Here is a 17,993-nt window from a genome sequence, read left to right on the forward strand (position 1 = left end):
CCTTGCATGATACCCAGTTGGCATGCTCAGGTGACAAAGTGAAGTAGGAAAAGAAGTTGAAAACAATGTCATCTTTTACATGAGAAAATAAATTCTTTATGCTTGTTTTCCTCTCTGTGCATGTTGTATTTACTATGGAGACCTGGCAGGGATTGAGCCTCAGCCCGGCAGCTGAGCAGCTCCCACAGAAGCCTAGGAGGCTGCCAGTACATACTGGATGAATCACATCCAGCATTACCTGAGTATCACAGGAAAACCCCAAAGTCCTGTCGCCTCAGCACCTCAGCAAAAGTTCAGGACACACCTCTGAAGCAGGAAAGGCTCCTGGAACGCCCTCCGGTCTCAACATCTCGCCATGACACAAACAGGACTATTTTGTTAATATTCGAAGTTGCAGTACATATTTCATAGCTAACAATGGGGTGTTTGTGTGGGTTTCGTTTTCACTTTGACCTGTGAGGGAAGTGGAGTACAATGGGAGCAGTGCAGAGCTGGGAAGAGAGCACGTTTTCTTTAGGATTCCCAAGGCTTCGTACGTGGAAAATGCCAGGGCCAAAACAAACACAAGGCCTTGTCCAGATCCCTCTGTTGCTCATTCTCAGTGGTAATAAAACACGGTTGAGTCGCTGTCTGATAGGCTGACTCTGCTCACAGTCACAGCGGCCACCAATGGCCACTGTATGAGTTTCTCCCATGTACAAAAGAGAATGAGTTCTGCGCTGTACAGAAAACCTCTGTAGGCGGCTGTGCCTGTTACACCAGCCCTGCTGGCGAGGTGGATCCATGACTGTCTCCTTGTCCATAGAAGATAGGCGTTCATTTGCCCACCTAAGGCCAGATCCTTCATGAGTGGTGACTGTTATGAATTCGTTCAGACAAAAATAGGTGAGCTGTGAAGCTTCTGCCTGGGGAATATTTTACTCACGGGGAAGGATTGGCTTCCTTTCAAGTCCTCTGTACAAGTTTGGCCAGCATACCCCATCTAGGGATGGTGTGCATAGAGACTGCTTGTCTCCTGGCTTTTTATGTCTTGTCATAAACATTGTATATGGTGTCACTAGATCTCAGAAGCCTGAGATCAGACTCAAATGTAAAGGAGCACATGTGAAGGTTGTGGAGACCAGGTGCTTTAGTGAGGCCTTGCAAGCCATGGTTCCCCGGGCCTCCAGAAGATGACAGAATATCCCTGTCTCTTACCTTTAGCATTCCTAAGGGAATACATTTCAGTGCCATGTTAGGCACTGAGCAATCCGAAACTTTATGCCATAGGACAACTTCCTCTTCGAAAGCTTGCCTCACCGGAAGGTGTTGTTTCCATACTCTGACTGTGAGGCGTGGTCCTTAGAATATAATGTAAAACAATGTTTCTGTAACTAGGATTTTTGTGCTCTCTTTAATTCTTCAGCTATATGAACTTCTTGTTTGCAGCTGTCACAACTACTGTGTGAGGCAGGGGGAAGTAGCTGTACCTTCATTTTGTCTGCGCTTTAGTAATCTCATAGTATAAGTCAAGATATGTTAATGAAATTTTGTAGCATTTGGCTTAACTGTTCTGAGTCATTCAGTTCTCGTTTTACACAGAGTGAGTAAATCCATGAGGCCTGATTCACCAATACCTAAATAGCGAGTCCCAGCTCCCAGCTTGTTTGTACGTTTGTTTACAGGGCAGCCCCTACCTACTTCTCTCTCCTCATCGCCAGCCATAGACATCAGTTTATGCGACTAATTATCTAATACCACAAAATGTTTCATTGTTTTTTGAACTTGCTTCCCAACTCCAGATTTTCACAATAAATGGATGGGTACATTTCCAGCCCCTCGCCCCTGCACAGCCTGCTGCATCACGGCCTCAGTTGTGAGCACCTAGACAAAAATTCCGTCAAATCATCTCACTCTCTTTGTCCCTTCTGATAATAACTTGAGCCTCTTGAGCCCCAGCAGAGGAACATTTCTATTAGGAATGTCTGTCTGGGTGTCCTTTAACCTTCAGATTTTGTTCATGATCACAACTCCCCTCCCCCCTCCCCATCCCCCCACCCCCCGCAACTTGGACACTTACACTTCCTAGATGCTGTGACTTTATTTAAAGATTAAGATTTCTCAAGGCCTCTGGTGAAACCATGATATCTCAAGGAAAGTTTGATGATACCTCCTTTATTGTAGGTCACGTGACTTGACCCATGAGGGCACTTGAGAAGGTCAGAGGTATTATTTCTATCTCTATAGGTCTCACCAAAAATCCAGGCCCATTTTCTAAATGATGATGCTATGATACTGGGTTTCCAGCTGACCTCTGACCCGACCACTATTTTCTCAAGTCTATTTCTCAGTGATGTCCTTGGCTGAGCCCACCCTCTTATTTACCCCAGGTTCTAGTTCTCCTTTCTCTAGGGTTTAACATGGTGGGTGAGTGGTACTGTAGCTGGGCCTGGTGTCTGCCAGGGTGCTGATGGTTTTTAAATCTCACGTAACTATGAAGGTTAGTTAGTTGACAGTTGGCTGTGGAGGACTAGCCTGCCTTCTCATCTTGGGAAAATGAAAGAAGGGGAAAGTGTAGGCGAATTTACTTTAGTACTGCTCATGTGTTTATTCTAAAGGCTTGGCAGAGTCTAAGAATGGGGCTGTAAATTTAACAGCTCAACCATAAAAAATCCCAAAACAAGGAATAAGGAACTCTACAGAGGCTTCTAGGTTTAGATAGCAGCATAAAATTCCAGATTATCTTCTGCCATTTGATTCTTTTTTTCATTTTTAAAACTCCTTGTTTTTCTTTTTTTCCCACCTCTGTTTTTGATTACTTGCATCATAAAGGTTACCCGTGCTCTGCAGTGTGAGGACTTGTCTAATGTTACCTATGCTCCGCAGTGTGAGGCTGTGTCTAAGGTTACCGTGCTCTGCAGTGTGAGGCCGTGTCTAAGGTTACCTATGCTCTGCAGTAGGAGGTCATGTCTAAGGTTACCTATGCTCTGCAGTGTGAGGCTGTGTCTAAGGTTACCTGTGCTCTGCAGTGTGAGTCCGTTCATAAGGTTACCATGCTCTGCAGTGTGAGGCCATGTCTAAGGTTACCCATGCTCTGCAGTAGGAGGCCGTGTCTAAGGTTACCTATGCTCTGCAGTGTGAGGCTGTGTCTAAGGTTACCTATGCTCTGCAGTGTGAGGCCGTGTCTAAGGTTACCTATGCTCTGCAGTGTGAGGCCATGTCTAAGGTTACCCATGCTCTGCAGTGTGAGGCCATGTCTAAGGTTACCCATGCTCTGCAGTGTGAGGCCATGTCTAAGGTTACCCATGCTCTGCAGTGTGAGGCCGTGTCTAAGGTTACCTGTGCTGTGCAGTGTGAGGCCATGTCTAAGGTTACCCATGCTCTGCAGTGTGAGGCCGTGTCTAAGGTTACCCATGCTCTGCAGTGTGAGGCCATGTCTAAGGTTACCCATGCTGTGCAGTGTGAGGCCGTGTCTAAGGTTACCATGCTCTGCAGTGTGAGGCTGTGTCTAAGGTTATCTGTGCTCTGCAGTGTGAGGCCATGCCTAAGGATATCATGCTGTGCAGTGTGAGGCCGCAGTGTGAGGCCATGTCTAAGGTTACCCATGCTCTGCAGTGTGAGGCCATGTCTAAGGTTACCTGTGCTCTGCAGTGTGAGGCCATGTCTAAGGTTACCTGTGCTCTGCAGTGTGAGGCCGTGTCTAAGATTACCCATGCTCTGCAGTGTGAGGCCATGTCTAAGGTTACCCATGCTCTGCAGTGTGAGGCCATGTCTAAGGTTACCCATGCTCTGCAGTGTGAGGCCATGTCTAAGGTTACTGTGCTCTGCAGTGTGAGGCCATGTCTGTTGGGAGCCGCCCCCACATTCGCCGTCACAAGATGGCGCTGACATCCTGTGTTCTAAGTGGTAAACAAATAATCTGCGCATGTGCCAAGGGTATTTTATGACTACTTGTACTCTACCTTTCCCGTGAACGTCAGCTCGGCCATGGGCTGCAGCCAATCAGGGAGTGATGCGTCCTAGGCGAAATATAACTCTCCTAAATAGGGAAGGGGTTTCGGTTTCATTATTGGAAGGGGCTTTCGTTTTTGGGGCTGGGCGCTGGGCGCTTGCCCTCCTGGCTCCCAAAGATGTAAGCAATAAAGTTTTGCCGCAGAAGATTTTGGTTTGTTGCGTCTTTCCTGGCCGGTCGCGTGAGAACGCTATTAAGACATGTCTAAGGTTACCCATGCTCTGCAGTGTGAGGACATGTCTAAGGTTACCCATGCTCTGCAGTGTGAGGCCATGTCTAAGGTTACCCATGCTCTGCAGTGTGAGGCCATGTCTAAGGTTACCATGCTCTGCAGTGTGAGGCCGTGTCTAAGGTTACCTGTGCTCTGCAGTGTGAGGCCATGTCTAAGGTTACCCGTGCTCTGCAGTGTGAGGACCTGTCTAAGGTTACCCATGCTCTGCAGTGTGAGGCCATGTCTAAGGTTACCCATGCTCTGCAGTGTGAGGCCATGTCTAAGGTTACCGTGCTCTGCAGTGTGAGGCTGTGTCTAAGGTTACTGTGCTCTGCAGTGTGAGGCCATGTCTAAGGTTACCCATGCTCTGCAGTGTGAGGCCATGTCTAAGGTTACAGTGCTCTGCAGTGTGAGGCCATGTCTAAGGTTACCCATGCTCTGCAGTGTGAGGCCATGTCTAAGGTTACCCATGCTCTGCAGTGTGAGGCCATGTCTAAGGTTACCCGTGCTCTGCAGTGTGAGGTCATGTCTAAGGTTACCGTGCTCTGCAGGGTGAGGCCATGTATTTTTCAAGTACTTGGTGGATATACTTGAGTTGGTCCAACTCATGGTGCCATTAAATACTGTCTGTACCTTGTGAAGGCTGGGTGGTTTCAGGGAGGTAGGGACCGCACATGGGTGTCTGTTCTTGTGGGAAAACATGCTTCAGTGGCTTACTGGCACTGGGTCTGGAATGTGGCATTTAAAAGTACCTTTTTGCAGTGGGAAAGAATCCTGTCAAGAATATACAGTCTGACCTTGTTAAATGGGCCAAAGTCTGTCTGTAATCTAGTTCCAGAAAACTAGCTTTTACTAGTTTAGAGAAAGCAGATCAGTGGGAGAATGATACAACTGGAACCTTTGTAAAGGAAAGAAAACGTTGCTATCAAGAATGTAAAGTGGAATTCTAAACTGACAGGCCTCACTTGCACTCCTGAAAATCTCTTTACCTGGCTATAAACTCCCCAACTACTGAAGAGTGGGTGGAAGATTAGACCTCGGTTGGCCAGAAAAGCAGGTTTTCTTTTTCCGGGAAATACAGGACTGGCTTACAGGAGGGAAACTGTGGGAGTGGACATGCAGTGTGGACTATTGTGGGAAAACAGCAAGCTCAAATTGCCAGTGCCTCCGAAGTACCCACAAGTCCATGGCCTCTGAGTTCTCCCTAAACACATTCACACACCTTGTGATCTGCCCATCCCAACACTGTGACATTTGTGTCCCCACGCCATTTGACACAAACCCCATCTCCAGCAGATTGCTTCCCCCTCCTCAGCCTAATGAACTCCTGAAGACTGTTCCTCACCTGTCTGAAGTGGGCCTGACTCGGGACCACTGAGTGTGGCCTCTCCTACCTGCTTTTGATTTTCCTGTATGTATGGGTCCCATCTGTTTGGCCTTTGTCCCCTGATTTGCTAGCATTGTGAAATACGTTTCAGAGCTCAGCACACTGCACAAGCCCATGGCAGTTGCTCAGTGAACGTTTGTGGAACGCCTGTGATGAAATACGAGGCTTGTGTGTAGAGCAGATGGAAGAGGCTGAGGTTTGGAAAGATCTTCCAGTACACCCTCGCTTCCCTGAAAGGCACTCCTACGCCTCTTACCTGTAGCATCGGGATCCCAGCATGTTGCCTTAATTCTTGTTGCTAAAATCTAGTATTTAGATTTCAGCTGTGTCACAGAAAATTAAAATTTTCTTGATTACCCAGATACATGTCTGTTTGGATTGTCACAGACCATACTTAGATCTTGGTGAACTACTTCTAATCATAATCGCTTCTGCCACAAAATGAAAAATTATTCAGTATTGTTTTAAGTTGGGAGACTTTTTAATGGAGTTAGAGTCAAGTTCAAATCTTGTCTTGTGTTCTAATGTAAATATAAACTTTAAAAATTGCGAATCCGTGTGGATGCGCACACACGTGTGCTGCACAAACACACACAAACACTCACACCAGTTCTACCAGAGGTAGAACTCAGATTTCACACTTGACAAGTATTCTACCCAGCACACACACCCTGAAACACTTAACTTTAAATTAAGTATTTTACCAGTAGACTTCTGGAGATTTTTTTTTTAAATATCTTAAACTTAAGGGCTGGGCAAATGGTTCAGCAGTTTGAGGAGCAATAGCTACTCTTCTGGAGGATCAGGGTTCAATTCCCAGCACCCACATCTCTCTGCAAGGCGGGTTCCAGGGAATCTAATACTCTCTTCAGGTCTCTACGGGCAATGGGATACATGCAGGCAAAACACCCATACACATAAAATGAAAAATTAAGGGGAAAATACATTTAAAATATAATTTAACAAAGTGAAACACATTTTCTTAAGGCTCTGTGATTATAAATGACATGGCACTTGTGTCGAGTCAGGACAGTCTGCATGTTGAGGGCTCAGACAGGCCCTCAGGATGGGTGGCGAGTGCCTTAGATCACTGATCAGTGGTTGGCTCAGATCCTGCTTTCAAACTCTCGTGTTCCTTTAATCAGGAGTTTTAACCTGCATTCTTTTTTAATTGGTAGAGTTCTTTTGAGGGTTCAGTGTTCCAGATGGGTCACTGTCAGTGTGATGAATAAACTTCCATTCCTTTTTCTGTTTGAACAAAGCTCAAATAGGTGGGCTTGGGGCTAGGAGAGAGTTTATGATATACATACAGGCCACTTGTTTGCTCCTTTAGCATTTCTTACTTACCTTTTTGTATTAGACTTAGCCGTTTTTCCACACCTCGAATCCAGTCTATGTGTTCTTTGTCTTTCCTTCACTGTGCAAATGTTTGTAATGCTGCTACCTAGTTTCTTGGGATGAGCATTTGAAGGCGAATTCTCTCTCTCTCTTTCTCTCTCTCTCTCTCTCTCTCTCTCTCTCTCAGCAAACTCCTTTGAACTTGTTCTCTTACCTCACTAGTTTGATGAAGTCATAAAAATAGTATTATCAAGATTGGATGAAGCTGGGGCCCATTTGAGAATTCAGTGTTCTCCAAGCGGATCGAGCTTCGTGCTACTCCTCTCCCTTAACCGAATGCCTGTGAGCTCTCTGCTTCATCTCTTCCAGGTATCTCTGTGCACCTCCTTTGTGTCTGCCCACTCATAAAGCATCCAAAATGTTCTGACGAAAGTCAGTCTGGTATCTACGGCCGTAGCTGTCAATTGTCTGCAGAGGCATCTGCATCTTCTGTCGTGCCCCAGGATCCCCTGTGAGCCTCCCTGAGCGTCAGCCCTCATTCCCACTTACTCCCTCAGAGCTCTGCCAGTTGATGCTTGGCATCAGAAGCATCACCTGCTCACTACCTCACCAGCTCACTGGGTGGCCACTCTCAGTAGCTAATCCCCATGCGCTCTCCCTTCTTGGACACCGTCACTGGTGATCACCAAGCCTGAGATGCTCAGATTTTTTAAGTTATTGTTTGCATGAGCATATGTATGGTTACAGGTACAGAATAATAAATACAATGTTTCCTAATTCGTGGGCATTAATTTCTCAACATAGCAAAGAAGTCTGGAGATAGGTAATTCTACAGCTGGTGTAACTGGGTCAGTGGTGTCACCTTGGATATTATAATCAAATACTGAAGAAAACAAAGCCTTCTTAATTGCACAGTGTATTGATTATGCCTTCCCTCATAGCCTCACAATGGCTGCTGTATTTCAGTTATGGTGTCTCTGTACTACACTGCTCTAAGCAGGATCTGAAACAGTGGGGGGGGGGGGGGCTAAGAGAATTTCGCTACCTTTCTTCAGTAAAGATAGTCTTCCAGAAACTCACTTCAGACTTTAATTTGGGTTTCATCACCCAGAACCAACATACCTCTGCCTAGTTCAATCACACTATAGAAACTCTTATGGCCACCTGAATAAAATCAGATTATCCTAGGCAGGAAATGCGGATGGCTGCTGGTACATGCCAATGAGGAGGCCTTCACTCCCAAAGCCACAGTGCCTCTGTGTGGACAGAAACTTTTGTTATTGCTTCCTCTCCACAGCACATGGATCATTCAGGGATATATATATATATATATATATATATATATATATATATATATATATATATATAACTCATCATTTACTTTATTCTGTAACTGTTTCACAGATGTTGAAAGCTTAGGTCAAAGATGAAGGCACTCTATGCCAACCAGAGCTGATTTCCTCAGATTCTTCGATAGCCTTAGATAGGCAATCAGCAAACATCTGCTGAGCTTGAAAATCCCCACAAGTGTTTTACAGGTGGTGCCGTCACACGGAAATTCAGCCTCGTGTAGAAATGAAGGCTGGGTTTTAAAAAGGTAGGAGATTTTTTGATTCTGTGAATTACTGTTTAAAAATAAGTAATTTTATTACTAGTCATGCAACTTATATTGCTAACTCAGTTCCTTAAATTGACATAAATTGCATACATGATTAGCATGCACATATCTGTCTGCATAGCTTACCCAACCAAGTAAATCCATGTGCATCAAGAAGCAAGTACTGTTTCATCTTAGAAAGTGCAGGAAGGCTTCACAGGGGGGCTAATTTCTGAGCCCATGCTTCAAGAAGGAGGAGGAGATTGGATGGCGAAGCACAGATAAGGCTGTGTTCTAACCACAAAGCATGCACACAAAACATGGATGTCCAGGTTGACGAGCCCAGAAGTGCAGGACCAAAACCACATGTTTGTGTTGTCGTTTCCAAACTCCAGGGCACTGTAATCAATGGGGTGGTAGGGAGAGTTTGTGTGTATGAAGAAACTGCTGGAGATCTGGTGGCAGCCTGTGAAATGGAAGCAATCTGATCATATGGTATATGTGTGTGGTGTATGGAATTCTCAAAGAATAGGGGTTTTCTTTAATTGCTGGCAGGGAGATTTGCATGAACATTGGTTTTATTTGTTTGTTTTTTCTGCTATTGCTTTTGTTCTGAGACAAGGTTTCATCTATGACTGTAGCCTTGGCCTGCCTGAAACTCAAGTTGCCCTGAAATTCACAGAGATCTGCCTGTCCCTGCCTCCCAAGTGCTGGAGTTAAAGGCATGTGCTACTATACCCCGTGTGAAAGCTGTTATAAGACACATTTGTGTTAAAGGGTGGGAAGGGTGGGGTGGAGAGACAGAGAGAGACAGACAGACAGAGAGAGAGAGAGAGAGAGAGAGAGAGAGACTGGATATAAAGAGGGGCTCGGGGGGGGGGGAAATGTCCCTTTAACTCAGGTAAGAATCTTTGGTCCTAACTCTCGTTAAATCATGGGAAACCAAGTAGACAAATGTGATCTTTGCTGTTTTCACTAGCAGTATGCTAATTACACATCATAATTTCCCCTGATAAATCAGCATTCCTGTTGAAAGGGAAATGCTATTTTATGGTCAAGAATCTGTATAACATCTCTCAGTAGTTGCACACTTCAGAATTGTTCTACTGGTTTAGTATTAAAGGTACTACCAAAAATTAGTTTTGCACTTGCAAACAAATTTTAATATTTTTTAAAATAATTATTTAGTGTTGGGGTGGGACTTCCAGAGGTCAGAAGGCAACTTAAAGAAGTGCCATTTTTCTTTCCACCCTGTGCATCCTAGAAGTCAAAGTGAGGTCTTCTGGCTTAACAGAAGGTGCTCTAGCTACTGTGCCATCTCAGGGAAAGGGGCTCAGCCCTCTTTTTCACAATCTATCCCTCCCCTGCTTGAAGACTTAAATAACTGTTACTTTAATTTATTGGGCCTAAAGTAACATGATTATGTTGTGCTTAATTAGATACCTTGCTGTTTCTATCTTTTTTTAATCTCCATAATCCAGTTTTTGCTAAAGTTGACAAATTATATACCTCAAATGTGGTCATTATAGAACTAACCCCTAATGAGTGAGTACAATATAAACAGCCACAAAAGAGCACAATTTACTCTTCAGGAGACAACAGGCTCCTTGAGGGAAGAGCTGGGACATCCCATGCTTTAGGCTCACCAAGTAGCAATTGGTAGTGAGGTTGTACTTCTCAGGTATTTGGAGCCGTCATACAGGTAGCGTGTACTCACTATGGGCATGTTTATGTGGCCTTGGTTTACCACAGTCCGTGTTTGTTGGTTCAGCTCATCCATTCAGTTCTTTTTTCTGAGATGTGTTTATTAAAATGTATATGTGAGTACACTATCACTGTCATTACACACATCAGAACAGGACATCTGGACCCATTACAGATGGTTGTCAGCCAGCATATGGTGGTTAGGAATTGAACTCAGTACCTCTGGAAGAGCAGTTAGTGCTCTTAACTACCATCTCTATAGCCCCTTCCATTCAGTTTTTTACTAGTAACCTAGATTTGCTTTTAATGCTCAAAGTCTGGAGTTCAAAGTAGTATCTGAAAGGATGACCAGGTAAAGAAAGGGACTGGTTCTTTTTCAGCATTTTATAAGCAGTATCTTTGCTTGAAGTTATCTTCTGCTTTTACCTGCTTCCCTCACTGAACCTTAAAGGAACAAGTTTAAAACTCCCCATCAGGGTTTGGGAACGTGGCTCCGGGGCAGAGTTCCTGCCCATCATAGACTAGGCTTCGAGTTGGGCTGTGGTACAAGGGAGGGAAGTGGGCATTGTGTACACACTGCTTATGAAAGTATGTTTGTTTGAAGTTTTTAAGAACCAGAAGGTTCTGTGAGACACCCTGCCTCAGTAACGAAAATGGAAAGCCATCTAGGAAGATACCCAAAGTCAAAAATCAGCCCTAAATACACACACACACACACACACACACACACACACACACACAACATACCAGCAAACACACTGGACGTACATACACACATTCAGGAAAAAGGGTTCCTTTCTGCAATCCAAATGAGCACTTTAATCTTCTATGCACAATCAATCGTCTTGTGTTCTGGAGATCACATTCTCTTGGGAATAAGTGGTAGTTAATACTGGAAAAGTGTGTTTCCCCAATAGATTAGAGTCTTCTCTGGTACGTAAAGGACTCACTAAACCATGGATTAGGAGTTTAATGTCACAAATAGCATAGATTTCTTAAGATGTGCCGCATAAGCACTCTCCCAGCTACTAGACCTATAAAGAATATCATTGAAAGAAATTCCTGAGGCTCTCAGCCCAACCTTTACATAACCTGCACTGTCTTGTTGAGCTTTACTAAGTCACTCAGGAATGCCCGATTTACAAAGAGGTTGGTACCTAAGCCAACACCTCCCGTTTGGTCTGCCGTTCTAAAGCGGTATGTGTGGCATTACAGTTGCGTGCTCTCATTCAGTCTTTGACAGCATTATCTCGGTGTTACTCTTACCTACCTAGTACTCAGGTCTGTATTTCTGTTAAAGCACAGTACCATCTTTGGAAACAAAGCCATGCTCTCTCGCTTTTCTTAGAATCAGGATGGAGGTGTGGTTTGGCCACATGAGGTGTGCTGTATAGAAATGTAATTCAGGAGTTTATACAATGTAACCTGACTGGGGTCCTGCTTTCTTTGGACACTTCCTACTCTGAACTCCCACTTACCTCTTAGGGGCCCTCATTCAGCCTTAGTTCTCAAGTTAAATTTCATGTAACTTTCTTTTTAATGTTGCCCAAAGTTCTTTGAGATTGGGAATGCTCTGGCCTGTGTTGCTAAGCCTGTGAAACTGCTAGTTACTTGTTGTTCACAGCATCCCTTACTCTCCTTCTCTTAGTGCTACAGGATATCATAGAAGAAACATCACTGCTAGTCAGAAGGTCTAATGACTGTGTTTGTTATATGTGAATATAACAGAATATACTCATGAAATAATGAAGTTTTCATATAAAAAGAAGCCAAGAGAATTTATAGCCAAGACTTTTTAATACTGGGAATATTTCAAAAAGAAAGAAAACAATTCTAAAAGGAACACCTGAGATACAAGAAAGAGTTATGGGTACATAATTGGATGAATGTCTAAATAGGTCTTTAATCACAATAAATAAAAATGGAAAATATCACCATTTAAAAAGCAAAGAATATGAGATTAGACTTGAAAAACCTTATTGAAAACCAGCTCTGTACATTTTCTTGAAACTGATCCTCTGCTGATAGGAGATATAAAATCATGCTGTTCTTTGGGATTTTGGCAATAACCCATGCTGTTTAACATATATGTACTATGGAAACCCTGCCTTTCCATGTCTGGTTACATGCTTCAGAAAAGTTACTGCAGGTGTGCACTAGGATTCATGTTAGACCAGTAACAGCAGCACTATTTGCAACAGCCAAAAAAATTACAAATAGCCCAAAGGTTCACCTATCAAATGCTGAAGTGTACTTTGGTTAACTTCGTACGGAGTAAAATAAAAGTGAGAATTGAAATGAATAAGCTCTAACAATAAGCAATAATATGCACAAATCTTAGAAACAATAGAGTGGAAATGATACAAATCATTTCCTTATACTTATGAAGTGATACAGACAAACATTGTTTGTATTTATTATATGACAAATGTAATGTTATTAAAGCAAATAAATGAAACATAAGAGTTAGAACAGTGGTCATCCATGAACGCTAAGAGGTAAGGGAATCATATTACAGGTAAAAAGAAGAAAATAGGGTGGATTTGTGTGCCTAGGTAGTTACACCACCATTAATTCCTGACACTAATTCCTTCACAAAGAGTCTTTGGACTCTTTTTGAGACTCATACTTATTTTTTCTACAATTTTTGAAGGTTTTTCTATATGGTATTTGCTAGCGAGGCAAAGATGAGAGTGAAGATGTTAGTGTGATAGATAAAAATCTCTCCTTGTTCTTAGGAAGAAAATACATGATAAGCCAGTAAACAGGTGCCTGTATTGTGTTGCTAAGATTCGTGGGAGCTGGCCAGCTAGTCTGTTCTATCGCCTAAGCAGGTAACTTAGGGAGGGGACATCTTGTCAAGAAGAGAAGGTTCAGGAAAGAGCAGCCTGGCAGAAGGAACAGGAAATGTAGGAGTCTCAAAGCAAGGCTGAGTTTGGCCAATCCAGGAAGAGCAGGAGACTTGGATTGTGGCTGGGGCAGAGCAAACAGGAGGGAATGGTTATGACCTAGGGCAGAGGTGTGGAATGTTCAGTCTGCCGCAGGAGATTGGAAATGTGAAGGTAGTCCTTCCCGTGGTCTTCACGATACAGTGTGGCCCGTAATCGAAGCAGAAACTAGGAAAGAAGCTGAAGAACACAGAGAGCAAAGAAAAACTGAACTGAGAGCAGAATACAATAATCAAAAATTAGGTTATGTTATTGTCAGAGTTAGAAGAGGGAAACATAATGTTGGAAAGTCAGTTATATCCAAATTTTGATCTTATCAGATAAAAGGGATGTTAGATATTACCTAAGTCTCCCCTTTCTCCCTCTCCCTCCACCCCCTTTCTATAACATACTTTTAATGATGTATCTCTGTCAAGAAGTGTGACGTCTTTATCCGTAGACGAGAATATTTGCTCTGTGCATTCATTACTTGATAATGATGATGGTGGTGATGATGATTTGACATGGTTTTCACCCATCCTGAATTGTGCAGTGTGTGTAAAATGAGTTGTAGCGTTGTTATTATTATTCAGAATAAAAGGAATCTTTTCAGTATTTCCAATGCTTATGACTAAATGAAATCCCCACCCTCCATTATCATGCTCAGAGTGGACTTACTGTGCTTGATGACTTTAGCTTTAGAGCCCCTTACTCATAGCACCGCAGTGTACACTGACGCTTTGGGAGAGGCGTTAGCGAGATGATCATTAGAAGTAAGCTGTTGCAGGTGCAGCTGGTAAAAGTCTAGACCACCATAACTCATGCCTTCTCTGGGCTGCCACAGAGCTGACCAGTGGCGTTTATGAGATCGGCCAGAGGAAGATTGACCAGCTATGGGTTCATATAAACCTCAGGAAGGGGTTCATTATTACTTTATGGTTTTACAGATTGAACTGGTCTGGAATCATTTTTGTTGTCACAGTGGGTTTGGGGGGATTGGGATCTAGTGGGTGGCAGACTATGATACTGTTAAGTATCATACAGTGCACAGAACAGACCTTAGATTGACAGCTGTCTAGCTGTAAATACCCAAAGTGCCCAGATTGAGAAAACCCTTAAAAACAAGTATGACTAGTCTCTGACCCCTTCATAGGAATGGCTTGCTGGAGTTTCCTCCCACTATCCTGTGCTAGATCACCTGGGGTCAGAGATCGTCTCTCACTGTGAGTGTGGCCCATGGTATCTGGCAGCAGAAGTCTGTGGGTGGTAGAGGAGGAACAAGGTTTGAAACATACCGGGTCTCCAGTCAGTCCAAGGGAAAATCTGTGAGGCGGTAACTGTGTATATGTGAGTACGGGCAAAGGATTCTCACCAGATCCGAGCCAGAATGGAAGCTCTTTCATAATTACTAGATCATAGTAACATACTTAGCCATTTTTAAAGCCTTGCTTTTGTCTATTCGTGAGACACATCCTTGTGAAAATAATCGAAGAGGGTCAGTGCGTTGGTCCAACCGATAAAGTGCTTCCTGCACTTTCCTGACCATCTGAGTTTGATCCTAGGCTCCTCAGAAGGAGAAGTGATTCCCAAAAGTTGCCCTCTGACCTTCACAGACATGCAGTGGAACACATGTGTCCATACCAGCATGCACACATGCACATGTGTCCACACCAGCATGTACACATACACAATTTTTAAAAATAATCCAAGAACTGGAGTGTTATCTTAGTAGTACACTTAGCATGTTTAAAGCCCTGGATTCAACCCTTAAGGACCACACACACAGAGCAAACCTGAAGCACAAATGCAAATTCACATGTGAAATGGCATGTTTGTGCATCACATTTCTCAATGCAAATCCTTGTGACCCTATTACCTTTTTGCTCACACTATAAAAATACTTCAGAACTTGTTGTATAGAAAGTCTATAAGATATAGCTCCCCCAGCCACCGCCCAAAAGACAACACATTATTTATGCATTTTGTGGTGTTTGTAGTTAGATGATATGCTTAAAGTATGTAACTTTAAGCTTAAGAAACCAAGTACCTGCTCCTGGTCAAGGTAGTACCAGTTCATATTTATACCAAGTCCATAAACCTATAAAGCTACCTCAACTTATATTTCCATGACACATACTTACAGTTTAGTCTGTTTATCTGTGCACAGGCTCATGCCCCTGTGTGTCCTCAGACACAGGGATCTTCTAATCTCCCTACCTAGGAGCCTGAGGCTGACTGTTCTGATTTCCTCTAAATCTTGACTATATCATCTCTTTGCTGTGTCTCCTGTCTTCCACAGAGAGCAGGTAGGAAAGATGGGGTAACACTCACTGAGGGGGATTGCTCACTCAGGATGCCGTTGACCCTGGGATTCCAGCTTGTGGCTTTCATCTAGCTCAGGGTCTTCTGGTTACTGTCGGTTCCTCCTTTGATTTCCTACAAATGCCCAGCGTGGCTTCTGTGGTGCTGTGGTGTCCTGCTTTTCCTCCCTATTGCCTGGTTCACTCCTGTTTCATGGATGCTCTTCCTATCTGGCCAGTAGCTTTGCTTTGTCTATGTGTGCTCTCTTGGCTAGCAGCCTCCTCCAGGAGGTGAACCTGCAGCTCTGAAGCTACACTTACTTGCAGCTCAGCCCAATCTCAGCTATTCTTCCTCTTAAGCTACAAGCCTGCTAACCTAACGTTTCCTGCTAACCATCTCATTGCCCAGACCAGAAACCTGGGATTCATCCTAGATATTTTTCCCCTTCTTCCTGACTGCTAAATCTGCTATTCCTCCTGACCCCCTCCTCCCTTTTACTCACTGCCCCCCAATAGTTTCTTTAGGTTGTTTCCATTTTTCTGGGTAAGTTCAACCTTTTGAATGAGCTCCCTGCCTTCAAAACCATCTTCAGTTCTAGCCTCTGTAGTTGCTGGAATCAAATGCAGAATAAATATCCTAGAAGATAGCTGTAATGGCTTTCCGTTTTGCAGATGTGGATGGAAACAAAGGCATAGAGAAGTTAGTAAATTTTGTGGAGGTGATTGCAGCCCATTTAGAAAAGGGAGTCGGGGTTTGAACCTAGGTTCCTAAATGGTGAACCTGTACACTGTACTGAGCCCGTTGTCAGTGGTTTGATGTCTGCCTCCATTGCCCAGCTGAGCTTTGGGGAGCAGATATGGCGTCTCCGGTCATCCTCACAACGCGGACACGATGCTTGTCCTACAATGACAAACCCTGGTGTACAAATGAATGGTTGCAGTTATCATCGAAAATAGTTACATAAGCAGCAATTACATGTAGAACAGGTATGTATGTATCTTGTCCTTCTTGTGCATTGTGTGTGAAGACACAGAGGTTATAAAAGTGTCACTGTGCCCTGAGAAAAACAGAGCTGTTTGAGAATCATATCTATTTGAGAGAATTTAAGCGCTGGGCTTAAGTGCCATTCTTATTCCTGATCTAAATGGACAGTACTAAGTTTTATAAAAATCAATATATCATTTTAATCAGCTTATCTTTGAATTGAATGTTATAACAACTAATGACTTCTCGCTCCAGTCATTGACTTGATCGGTGCGTGGGGTCAGACACACCCCCTTGTGCTCTGAGAACTGCCACCTGCTTTTCAAGTCAGCCTGCTTTGCTGACATGGGCTCCAAAGGACCCTGAAAGTTCTGTGTCTCTGAGTGTGAGCTAGTCCAGCGTTCAGAGAGAAGCAGGTTTCCCAGCCTTGCTGAAGCTGGCATGACAGCCATTCATCTCTTGTCTGTATGCAAAAGAAAGATTCCAGTTGCTACTTAAATGCAAAAATGGAATGCTTCAAGAATAGGTGTAGGCATCCTGTAGTCTCTGGAGCTCTTGCAGAGCATCCCTGAGACACAGTCTCTGATGTCCTTTGCAATAGGAGCATGCTTAATTTCATAAACCAAAGCCCATCTAGGAAAGAAGAAAAAAATTTTCTCCCACCCCATGCAAAAGCTTAGAAATGAATGAAGAAAAAAATTAATTAATGATGTGAATATTAAGAGGTTACTTATCTATTATAACACTGGGCCACAAGTTGACTAATTAAAAGGAATGCAGGATGGAAGGCTGCCACGAATCTTTCACTTAGAGGGCCATGGCTGAAGCCAGTGATTGTGTGTGACAGACTTGGAAGAATGGTACTGCGCAGACTGTCAGATGAAGCATGCTCTTCAAAATTACACCAACGACGATGGGGTGGCCCACGGGCAAACAAAATGGTTAAACAATACATAATCAAGCTTTTATTTGGTATTTCCTGCGAGGCTATACCATTTGCCAGGGAACGTACTGTATTTTTTAATTTGGCTGTATTAATTGTTGACCATGGCTGGCAGAGCCCCAAACACGGAAAGATATGGGAGAAAATGGCATCTGGACATTAAAGCTCTGAGTATACTGGGGGGGGGGGGGTAGGGGGTACAAAAATTACACCATATATCAGGAATTTTCAAGCTAACGATGTGCAGATGTGGTAGTGTGAGGGAAACAGAGCCACACTGAGCTTGCTTTGTTTGCTGAGAGAGGCCCTCTGTAACATTCTTTTTAGCTGTGCATATTTGTCTTCATTTGTACAGTACTAACTTTCTTATTCTGTAGAGAAACTCAGTTCCAGCCGGTTGGGCCTAATAATTCTATGGCAAAAATTAAAGCTCATGAACAACTGTGTTGTTAACTGCATAGAAGTGGCTTCACAAACTAACCATAAGCTGAACTGTTTTTTAAGTGGCACACCATTACTGTAAAGGGTGCCCATAATTATTTTCTTCAATTTCTCCACAGTTTCTTTTTTAAAAGGAATCATAATCATTTATACAAGCAAGAGGCAGTGT

At 43.5% G+C, this 17,993-nt stretch overlaps 1 pseudogene across 1 annotated transcript in view; it reads left to right on the forward strand.

Annotated features, from left to right (window-relative positions):
* The first annotated feature begins 703 nt into the window (after positions 1-703).
* Gm8579 (predicted gene 8579) overlaps positions 704-17,993 on the forward strand; it is a 28,501-nt pseudogene continuing 11,211 nt past the window's right edge. The window contains exon 1 of the transcript NR_036696.1: positions 704-885. The product of NR_036696.1 is annotated as a predicted gene 8579 (transcript). The remainder of the gene's footprint in view (positions 886-17,993) is intronic.

Source organism: Mus musculus, chromosome 6 (genome assembly GCF_000001635.26).
Source record: "Mus musculus strain C57BL/6J chromosome 6, GRCm38.p6 C57BL/6J".
In the NCBI taxonomy this organism is placed as follows: domain Eukaryota; kingdom Metazoa; phylum Chordata; class Mammalia; order Rodentia; family Muridae; genus Mus; species Mus musculus.